This window comes from Pongo pygmaeus, chromosome 19, assembly GCF_028885625.2.
Source record: "Pongo pygmaeus isolate AG05252 chromosome 19, NHGRI_mPonPyg2-v2.0_pri, whole genome shotgun sequence".
In the NCBI taxonomy this organism is placed as follows: Eukaryota; Metazoa; Chordata; class Mammalia; order Primates; family Hominidae; genus Pongo; species Pongo pygmaeus.
The window spans coordinates 59,835,681-59,847,761 of NC_072392.2; the positions used below are offsets into that span (position 1 = coordinate 59,835,681).

General features: G+C 39.0%; 1 protein-coding gene across 1 annotated transcript in view; it reads right to left on the bottom strand.

The window, feature by feature from the left end:
• PPM1E (protein phosphatase, Mg2+/Mn2+ dependent 1E) overlaps positions 1-12,081 on the bottom strand; it is a 222,722-nt gene that overhangs the window by 130,838 nt on the left and 79,803 nt on the right. The window lies entirely within an intron of this gene.

The following is a 12,081-nucleotide window of genomic DNA, read 5'->3' on the forward strand; positions in this document are numbered from 1 at the left end:
AGAGGGAAATTTATAGCACTAAATGCCCACAAGAAAAAGCAGGTAAGATATAAAATTGACACCCTAACATCACAATTAAAAGAACTAGAGAAGCAAGAGCAAACACATTCAAAAGCTAGCAGAAGGCAAGAAATAACTAAGATCAGAGCAGAACTGAAGGAGATAGAGACACAAGAAACCCTTCAAAAAATCAATGAATCTGGGAGCTGGTTTTTTGAAAAGATCAACAAAATTGATAGACTGCTAGCAAGACTAATGAAGAAAAGAGAGAAGAATCAAATAGATGCAATAAAAAATAATAAAGGGGATATCACCACCAATCCCACAGAAATACAAACTACCATCAGAGAATACTATAAACACCTCTACGCAAATAAACTAGAAAATCTAGAAGAAATGGATAAATGCCTGGACACATACACCCTCCCAAGACTAAACCAGGAAGAAGCTGATATCTCTGAATAGACCAATAACAGGTTTTGAAATTGAGGCAATAATTAATAGCCTACCAACCAAAAAAAGTCCAGGACCAGAAGGATTCACAGCCGAACTCTACCAGAGGTACAAAGAGGAGCTGGTACCATTCCAATCGATAGAAAAAGAGGGAATCCTCCCTAATTCATTTTATGAGGCCAACATTGTCCTGACAGCAAAGCCTAGCAGAGACACAACAAAAGAAGGGAATTTTAGACCAATATCCCTGATGAACATCAATGCAAAAATCCTCAATAAAATACTGGCAAACTGAATCCAGCAGCACATCAAAAAGCTTATCCACCATGATCAAGTTGGCTTCATCCATGGGATGCAAGGCTGGTTCAACATGAGCAAATCAATAAACGTAATCCATCACATAAACAGAACCAAAGACAAAAACCACATGATTATCTCAATAGATGCAGAAAAGGCCTTCAACAAAATTCAACAGTGCTTCATGCTAAAAACTCTCAATAAACTAGGTATTGATGGGATGTATCTAAAAATAATAAGAGCTATTTATGACAAACCCACAGCCAATATCATACTAATGGGCAAAAACTGGAAGCATTCCCTTTGAAAACTGGCACAAAACAGGGATGCTCTCTCCCACCACTCCTATTCAACATAGTGTTAGAAGTTCTGGCCAGGGCAATTAGGCAGGAGAAGGAAATAAAGGGTATTCAATTAGGAAAAGAGGAAGTCTAATTGTCCCTGTTTGCAGACGACATGATTGTATATTTAGAAAACCCCATCGTCTCAGCCCCAAATCTCCTTAAGCTGATAAGCAACTTCAGCAAAGTCTCAGGATACAAAATCAATGTGCAAAAATCGCAAGCATTCCTATACATCAATAACAGACAAACAGCCAAATCATGAGTGAACTCCCATTCACGACTGCTTCAAAGAGAACAAAAAACCTGGGAATCCAACTTACAAGGGATGTGAAGGACCTCTTCAAGGAGAACTACAAACCACTGCTCAATGAAATAAGAGAGGACACAAACAAATGGAAGAACATTCCATGCTCGTGGATAGGAAGAATCAATACTGTGAAAATGGCCATACAGTCCAAGGTAATTTATAGATTCAATGCCATCCCCATTAAACTACCAATGACTTTCTTCACAGAATTGGAAAAAACTACTTTCAAGTTCATATGGAACCAAAAAAGAGCCCGCATTGCCAAGACAATCCTAAGCCAAAAGAACAAAGCTGGAGGCATCATGCTACCTGACTTCAAACCATACTACAAGGCTACAGTAACCAAAACAGCATGGTACTGGTACCAAAACAGAGATACAGACCAATGGAACAGAATAGAGCCCTCAGAAATAATACCACACATCTACAACCATCTGATCATTGACAAATCTGACAAAAACAAGAAATGGGGAAAGGATTCCCTATTTAATAAATGGTGCTGGGAAAACTGGCTAGCCATATGTAGAAAGCTGAAACTGGATGCCTTCCTTACACCTTATACAAAAATGAATTCAAGATGGATTAAAGACTTAAATGTTAGACCTAAAATCACAAAAAGCCTAGAAGAAAATCTAGGCAATTCCATGCAGGCCATAGGCATGGGCAAGGACTTCATGACTAAAACACCAAAAGCAATGGCAACAAAAGCCAAAATTGAAAAATGGGATCTAATTAAACTAAAGAGCTTCTGCACAGCAAAAGAAACTACCATCAGAGTGAACAGGCAACCTACAGAATGGGAGAAAATTTTTACAATCTACCCACCTGACAAAGGGCTAATATCCAGAATCTACAAAGAACTTAAACAAATTTACAAGAAAAAATCAAACAACCCCATCAAAAAGTGGGCAAAGGATATGAACAGACACTTCTCAAAAGAAGACATTTATGCAGCCACCAGACACATGAAAAAATGCTCATCATCACTGGTCATTAGAGAAATGCAAATCAAAACCACAATGAGATACCATCTCATACCAGTTACAATGGCGATCATTAAAAAGTCAGGAAACAACAGGTGCTGGAGAGGATGTGGAGAAACAGGAACACTTTTACACTGTTGGTGGGAGGTAAACTAGTTCAACCATTGTAGAAGACAGTGTGGTGATTCCTCAAGGATCTAGAACTAGAAATACCATTTGACCCAGCAATCCCATTACTGGGCATATACCCAAAGGATTATAAATCATGCTGCTATAAAGACACATGCACAGGTATGTTTATTGTGGCACTATTCACAATAGCAAAGACTTGGAACCAACCCAAATGTCCATCAATGATAGACTGGATTAAGAAAATGTGGCACATATACACCATGGAATACTATGCAGCCATAAAAAAGGATGAGTTCATGTCCTTTGTAGTGATATGTATGAAGCTGGAAACCATCATTCTGAGCAAACTATCACAGGGACAGAAAACCAAACACCACATGTTCTCACTCACAGGTGGGAATTGAACAATGAGAACACTTGAACACAGGGTGGGGAACATCATACACCAGGGTCTGTCATAGGGTGGGGGAAACAGGGAGGGATAGCATTAGGAGATATACCTAATGTAAATGACAAGTTAATGGGTGCAGCACACCAACAGGGTACACGTATACATATGTAACAAATCTGCACATTGTGCACATGTACCCTAGAATTTAAAGTATAATAATAATAAAAAAGAAAGAAAATGTAAAATAGTACAACCACTGTGGAAAACGGTTTCCTCAAAGAGTTTAAAATAGAATTACCAAATGACCCAGCAATTCTAAGGGTATATACTCAAAAGAATTGGGTCCCAAAGAGATACTTATACATTTATAATCATAACATTTGTAATCATAGCAGCATTATTCACAGTAGCTAAAACATGGAAGCAACCCAGGTATCAACTGACTGATGAATGGATAAGCAAAATGTGGTACATATATACAACAGAATATTACTCAGCCTTAAAAAGGAAATAAATTTTGGCTGGGCACGGTGGCTCATGCGTATAATACCAACACTTTGGGAGGCCGAGGTCGGCAGATCACCTGAGGTCAGGAGTTCGAGACCAGCCTGGCCAACATGGTGAGACTCCATCTCTACTAAAAATACAAAAATTAGCTGGGTGTGATGGCGCATGTCTGTGGTCCCAGCTACTTGGGAGGCTGAGGCAGCAGAATCTCTTGAACGTGGGAGGAGTAGGTTGCAGTGAGCCAAGATCGCATCACTGCACTCCAGCCTAGCGACAGAGCGAGACTCTGTCTCAAAAACAAACAAACAAAAATAAATAAATTCTAATATATGCCACAATATGAGTGAACCTTGATGAGGACATCATGTTACCTGAAATAAATTGGTCACAAAAAGATAAATACTGTATGATTCCACTTAAATTATTCATTGTAGTCCAAATCATAGTCAAAAAGCAGAATGATGGTTGCCAGGGGCTAAGAGGAGGAAGGAATGAGAAGTTACTGTTTAATGGATAGAAAGTTTCAATTTTGCAAAATGAAAAGAGTTCTGGAGATAGATGGTGGTGATAGTTGTACAATAATATTAACGTACTTAATACCAATAAATTGTATACTTAAAAATGGGTAAGACAGAACATTTTGTTATGTGTATTTTACCATAATAAAAGAAACTGAAAAAAAAAAACCATGAACCATGAACAGAATTGTAGAAGAATGAATTTGTAAAAGTAAATCCACTTGCTAGGTTGCTATATGTTACCCCTGGTTCCTTCCTGAAAATACTAATTAATGATGATTACAACAATATGCCCAAATATTTACAATGTCAGAAATTTTCAGCAAATGTAGACTTGGTCACACATTTCGCATAAGTGATTAGCAACACTGTTAAGACTGGGCATTCAGACACAGGCAAAGCTTACTATAATGCAGGAAAGTGACTATGCCATTCCCAGACTGCAATACTATATGCAATATATATGAGAAGCCAGTGCCGTTATCTAATGAAAATAACACTCAATAATACTTGAATAAAAGGTTATTGATAGAAATATTTTAACTTTAAAAATTTGGTCTCTATGTCTCTTTAGTCTTTTAGTTCAAACCAAATTTTCTGTAAGATCTTGTGATGTTCTTTGCTAGAAGACTGCTAGATTTCTTATTAGAGTACAAATACAATAGAAATCATGTTTTTGCAAAAGTCTACTACTCTAAAGATTGATTGCTGATATCTTTTTCCATGCAGTTTTATAAAATATATTGCCTCTATAAAAGACTCTAGGTAGAAGTAAGACTCAACAGTGAAACAAATTCCATTAACACATTTTCATGGAAATAATTAGTTTAGTGACAACCTTCCAAAGCCCCATGTGGGGAGGTGGTAAACTGTCTTTGAACGCCCACCTCGGCTATTTACACTTGCCGTTAATGAGGGAAACAGTCACTATTTCTTTACAAACTCAATAAGAGGCTGCAGGATGTACTCATAAAATCCAGCAGTCATACAATGTATATTATATTATTCTAGATAGTTTTTAATCTCTTCTGAAAAGTTATCCCTTTATATCACTTTTTAATCTGTAAGCATTATGTTCTCATTTTTATTATAATTTTATTGTCTTCCTTTTACTGTTACCCTTATTATCCACTTTCATACCCATTTGAAATATAAATTACAATTAGCTATAATTCTTTTTTTATACCAGAAACATTGGTAACTTTTAAAATCAACTCATCATATTAGACAATCTTCACAATAAATTCAGATAATAATTCAATACATTTGTAAATATTAATCATGTTTGCTTTTAACCTTTGTAATAAGTGAAATTCTCTAACATCCCAGGACCTACAGTCCTTCAGTAAAATGACAGTTGAAATACATTTCTCAAAAAATAGTATTATAATTCTTAAGAATTTAATTCCCAAAATAATGTATCTCTGTATTTAACTCTATATGACGTATAGAAAGGTATGTGACAAAACTATAATGCTCTGCCTAAAGACTTGCAAAGCATACTCTGCACCCTCCTTTGAAGGTCAGATATTAATTTACATTGTATGCTTAGAGGATCCCATTTATAATAAATCACTTTTTCATATGCCATTTCCCCTACAATCTTCATTGTTTCACAATGTTTTGTTTTGTTTTGAGACAGGGTCTAGCTCTGTGCCCAGGCTGGAGTGTATTGGCATGCTCATGGATGGCTCAGTGCACCCTCAACCTCCAGGGCTCAGTTGATCCTACCATCTCAGCCTCCTGAGCAGTTGTGACTCTGGGCACACACCACCATGCCCAGCTAATTTTTGCATATATATATATTTTAGACACAGGGTTTCACCACGTTGCCCAGGCTTGTCTCAAATTCCTGGGCGCAAGCAATCCACTTGCCTCGGCCTCCCAAAGTGCTAGGATTACAGGTGTGAGCCACTGTGCCCGGCCTTGTTCTACAGTTTTATTTTTATTTTTATTCTTTTTAGACAGGGTCTTGCTCTGTCACCCAGGCTAAGTGGCGCGATCTCCGCTCACTGCAACCTCTACCTCCCGGGTTCAAGCAATTCTCCTGCCTCAGCCTTCCAAGTATAGCTGGGACTACAGATGTGCACGACCACGCCCAGCTAGTTTTTTATTTTAATTTTTATTTAATTAATTTTTTTTTTTTTGAGAGGGAGTCTCACTCTGTCGCCCAGGCTGGAGTGCCGTGGTGCAATCACGGCTCACTGAAAGCTCCGCCTCTCAGGTTCATGCCATTCTCCTGCCTCCCAGGTTCACGCCTCCCAGGTTCTCCGCCTCCCAGGTTCACGCCATTCTCCAGCCTGGGACTACAGGCGCCGCCACCAGGCCCGACTAAATTTTTTTGTATTTTTAGTAGAGACAAGGTTTCACCATGTAGCCAGGATGGTCTAGATCTCCTGACCTCATGATCTGCCTGCCTCGGTATCCCAAAGTTTTAGGATTACAGGCATGAGCCACCCAGCACCTGGCCTGTTCTACAGTTTTTAAAATTATAATTCTTTTTAAAATCAAAACATTCTAAACTTCTTTTTTTTTTTTTTTTTGAGACAGAGATTTTGCTCTTGTTGCCCAGGCTGGAGTGCAAAGGCACGATCTTGGCTCACTGCAACCTCCACCTCCCAGGTTCAAGAGATTCTTCTGCCTCATCCTCCCGAGTAGCTGGGATTACAGGTGTGCACCACCACACCTGGCTAATTTTGTATTTTTAGTAGAGACAGGGTTTCACCATGTTGATCAGGCTGTTCTCAAACTCTTGACCTCAAGTGATCCACCCGCCTTGGCCTCCCAAAGTGCTGGGATTACAGGCATGAGCCACTGAGCCCAGCCAACAGTTTTTGATTTACAAATTGAGTAGATAGTGTAGCATTTTCATATACCCCCCAACATACACACACATTTTCCATTTTCCCCTATTATTAACAGCTTATGTTAGTGTGGCTCACTTATTACAGTTAATGAGTGAATACTGAAAAGTTATTATTAACTGGTCCATAGTTTGATTTCCTTAGTTTTTACTTAATGTCCTTTTTCTGTTCCAGGATCCCATTCAGGATGCCACTATATTATGTTTACTTGTCGCATCTCCTTAGGTGTCTCTTAGCTGTGATTGTTTCTCAGACTTTCTCTTTTTGAGGATCTTGACGGTTTAAAGAGTTCTGGTCAGGTATACTACAGGATGGCCCTCTATTAGAATTTGTTTTTCTCAGGCCAGGCACTGTGGCTCACGCCTGTAGTCCCAGTACTTTGGGAGGCCAAGGTGGGTGGATCACTTAAGGTCAGGAGTTTGAGACCAGCCTACCCAACATAGGGAAACCCCGTCTCTATTAAAAATACAAACATTGGCCAGGCACAGCAGCTCATGCCTATAATCTCAGCACTTTGGCAGGCCAAGGAGGGCAGATCATGAGGTCAGGAGTTCAAGACCAGCCTGGCCAATATGGTGAAATCCCATCTTTACTAAAAAATACAAAAATTAGCCAGGCGTGGTGGCACACACCTGTAGTCCTAGCTACTCAGGAGGCTGAGGCAGGAGAATCACTTGAACCCAGGAGGCAGAGGCTGCAGTGAGCCGAGGTCATGCCACTGCACTCCAGCCTGGGCAACAGAGTAAGACTCTGTCTCAAAACAAAAAACAAACAAAAAAACCCACAAAAATTAGCTGGTCACGGTGGTGTGCACCTGTAATCCCAGCTACTCGGGAGGCTGAGGCAGGAGAATTGCTTGAATCTGGGAGGTGGAGGCTGCAGTGAGTCAAGATTGCACCACTGCACTGCACTCCAGTCTGGGAGACAGAGCAGGACTCCGCCTCAAAAAAAAAAAAAGTATTTGTTTTTCTCATGGTTAGATTGGTGTTACAGACTTTTGTGACAAAGATCACAGAGATAAAGTGCCATTTTTCATCATAGCGTATTGAGGGTATATATGATATCAACATGATTTATAACTGTTTATATTGACCATAATCACTTGGCTTGAAGGTGTGTTTGTCACGTCTCTCCCATGAAGTTATTCCTTTCCTCCCACTCCCCATTTTTCATAAGGGACTCTTTGGAAGGAAGTCACTATGCACAGCCCACACTTAAGGAGTGGGGAATTATGCTCCCTGTCCTTAGGATGGAGTATCTAGATAATATAATTAGCATTATTCCATATGGAAAGATTTGTCTATTCACTTCCATTTATTAATTTATCCAATTATGTATATATCAGTATGAACTCATTTTGGAGTCCTGATAAGTTAGCAACAACAAGGGGGGTGCCCCAGGGTGGGGGAGAACAATTGTTCTGAGAAACAGCTAACTACAAACATCCCGTTTGCACAATATCCTGTTCTCAAATACCTCGTTCTACATGTAGTCCCTCCAGGTCCATCCTATAAAACTTCCCTCCAGCCCTGCCTCTTTGCAGACAGCTTCTTCTCTGCTGTGCTGCCCAATGCTTCCTTGCAACATACTTTCTCTCTAACACACTTACCTTCTTTAACTCACAGCTGTTTCAGCAAATTATTTTACCACTGATGACGCTGGCCCAGATCAGCTGCAACCCACCACAATCATGAACATTTATGCTATACTTTAGGTTATAATACAATAGTATGGTATTCATTCATTTATTTTGCTCAAATATTTCTAAATTTTCCCATTGGGTGCTCTTTCATTTGGCTTCTTTTACATACCTCTCACAGTGATCTTTTTTTTTTTTTTTCTTTAGCACTTTCTTACTTTCTGCCTCTACAAGATGCCCTAGGCTGGTTCTGTACATTTTCTACCCTATCCCTGGAATCAGCCATTTCTCCAAGGAGTACTGGTTACTCTTACTGAAGAATAATATTAGAAACCAAGATCTGAGCACTAGGTATACTTGTTACTACTGAATTGGTCGGGCTTTTGCCCTTGGCTCCAGGGAGGTATTCTCTAAGCCTCTGTAATGCCTGACTGAAAAGTAGGTCCTTGTTAACCTGGGAGCTTTAGGCCATGCCAGATAGCCTATGCTAACAATGTAATTAATGGTGGAGGTTTTGAGCCATGTGGTATCTGTAACAAAAAACAGCCATGTGAGTGGTCAATCATGTCTATATGACCAAGCCCCAACAAAAACTCTGGACACCAAGGCTTGAGTGATCTTACCTGGCTGGCAATACTTCTAGCATGTTGTCACAAATTGTTGCTGGGGGAAGTTACCACTGTCCATTAGTCCAGCAGGAGAAAAAACTGGAAGCTTCACATGAGGAATTCTCCTGTACTCTGTCCCATGTGCTTCTTCCCTTGGCTGGTTTTAATATGTATCCTTTTATTGTAATAAACCATAACTGTAAATATAACAGCTTTCAGTGAGTTCTGTGAGTACCTCTAGGGAATTATTCAACATGAGGGTGATCTTGGGGACCCCTAAACTTACAATTGGAGTCAGAAGTGGTGGTGGTGCTGTAAACTTCTAAACTTTATAGTATGTATACTAACTTGTACACATACCCATCTATCAAAATTTCCACATGCAACTATCTAACTATATATGAGCTCTTCTAGTATCTTCAACGTTAATCCATTACCACAGGGGTCATTCTAGCTTCCTCCCTTGTTGATTTGTAAAATTTTCACTCCAACAGTGAGAAACCTGGCTCCCACTATCTGCTATCTACTTTCTTCTTATTCAATGTTAGTGTACATAAAATTTCCACTCCGACAGTAAGAAACCTGGCTCCCACTATCTGCTACCTATTTTCTTATTGTTCAATGTCAGTGTACAAGTATAGCAACAATGCATTTATTAACCTATAAACCCATGCAGAAAAACTTTATCAACTTGACTAAGTACTCTTGTACAGTTCCTTTAGCCTTCAGTTTTACAGACTCCAGTCATTTTCAAAGTTAAGGTAGCAATTTTCTCCCCATCCCTTCGGTGAGGTTGTTTCATATATTTGTAATATAGTTAGATGCTCTTGTCACAGTCTGCTTTCTTTCCAAATCCCATGACCTCCTGAATTATATTATTTTTTCCTTAAAAAAAATTTTTTTTTTAGAGACAAGGTCTTGCCATGTTGCTGGACTTGAACTCAACTCCCAAGCTGGACTTGAACTCTTGGCCTCAAGTGATCTTCTTACCTCAGCCTCCCAAGTAGCTGGGATTACAGGCAGAAGCCACCATGCCTACCTCTGAAAGCTATTGTTAAATTTGTACACATTGAGGTTAACTTTTTGTGCTGTAAAATTCTACAGACTTTAACAAATGCATAATGTCATGTATCCACCATTACAGTGCATATAGAATAGTTTCGCCACCCTAAAATACCACTCTGCTTCACCTATTCATCCCTCCCTCACTACTGTCCACAACCCCTGACAACCACTGATCTTTTTACTGCCACCATAATTTTCCTCCTCCAGAATGTTATATAATTGGAATTGTTACAGTATATAGGTTTCTCAATTACTTAACAATATGCATCTATGTTTTCTCCATGTCTTTTCCTGGTTTAACATCTCCTTTCTTTTGATCACTTAATAACATTCCATTGTATGAATGTACCACAATAGTTTGGTTATCCATTCGCCTATCAAGAGACATTCTGTTGCATCCAGTTTGGGGGCAGTTATGAATAAAGCTGCTGTAAACATTCCTTTGCAGGTTTCTGTGTGGACGTAACTTTACAACTCAACTGGGTATGTCTATTGCACCTAGAAATGCGATTAATTGCTAGATCATATGGTAAGAATATGTTTATCTTTCTTGTAAGCCACTGCCAAACTGTTTTCCAAAGTGGCTATATCATTTTGCATTTCCACCAGCAAAGATGAGAGTTTCTTTTGTTTTTCATCCTCACCGGCATTTCATCCTCACCAGCTTTTCAGTTTTTAAATTTAGCCATTCTAACAGACTTTAATGGTATCTCATTGTTTTAACCTGCAATTCCCTACAGACAAATGATGAGCGTCTTTTTAGGTGTTTATTGGCTGTCTCTACATCTTCCTTATTGAGGTATCTGGTTCAGATCTTCTGCTCCTTTTTTAATTGGGTTGTTCACTTTCTCATTGTTGAATTGTAAGTGTTTTTTGTATATTTTGGGTACAAGTCCTTTATCAGATATGTGTTTTGCAAAGATTTTCTCCCAGTTTGTGACTTACCTTTTAACTCCCTTTACTGTGTCTTTCTCAGAACACAAGTTTAAAGTCAATTTTATCAATGTTTTTCCTCCATGCTATTTGAGTTGTATCTAAAACTCATGGCCAAACTCAAGGTCACTAGATTTCTCCTATGTTATCTTCTAGAACTCTTATAAGTTATGCATTTTACATTTATGTATATGATCTATTTTAAGTTAATTTTTGTGATAGGTGTAAGATCTATGTTTACATTCCAGAGGACTTTCTTAATTGAAAGGCTTCAAAGATTTATCAACACGTTATTGTCAGTGATCATCACCTTCTCTGGGACAGCCTAAGAGCCCTGGCTGGACATGAGACAAGAGTCAAGACTAACTTCTCAAATGCTGCCAACTTTTATAAACAGCAGACTACATTGTCAAAATTGGCAAATGCGTAGCATGTATAATTTATAAAAGCCTCATGGGCCAGTTGTGGTGGCTCATGCCTGTAATCCCAACATTCTGGGAAGCCGAGGCAGGTGGATCACCTGAGGTCAGGAGATCGAGACCATCCTGGCTAACACGGTGAAACCCCATCTCTACTAAAAATACAAAAAATTGGCCGGGAGTGGTGGCGGGCACCTGTAATCCCAGCTACTCAGGAGGCTGAGGCAAGAGAATCACTTGAACCTGGGAGGCAGAGGTTGCAGTGAGCGGAGATTGTACCACTGCACTCTAGTCTAGATGACTGTGCGAGACTCTGTCTTAAAAAAAAAAATTTAAAAAACCTCATGATTTTAATAGAATTTCTGATGGCCTTTTAAAACAATTTCTTAACATAAATTAAAAGTCCAATAAATTTTTCTGAGTAATCTTAAATAAAAATAAAATCAGTTTGTAACTATTAGGGATAATGAGAGATTGTGTGTATGTGTGTGTGTGTGTGTGTGTGTGTGTGTTTATTCTCATTCTCTGACAGCTGTATATCCTAGGAATTCTTTTTTTTTTTTTTTTTTAATTTTTTTAAGAGACAGGGTTTTACTCTGTTACCCAGGCTGGAGTGCAGTG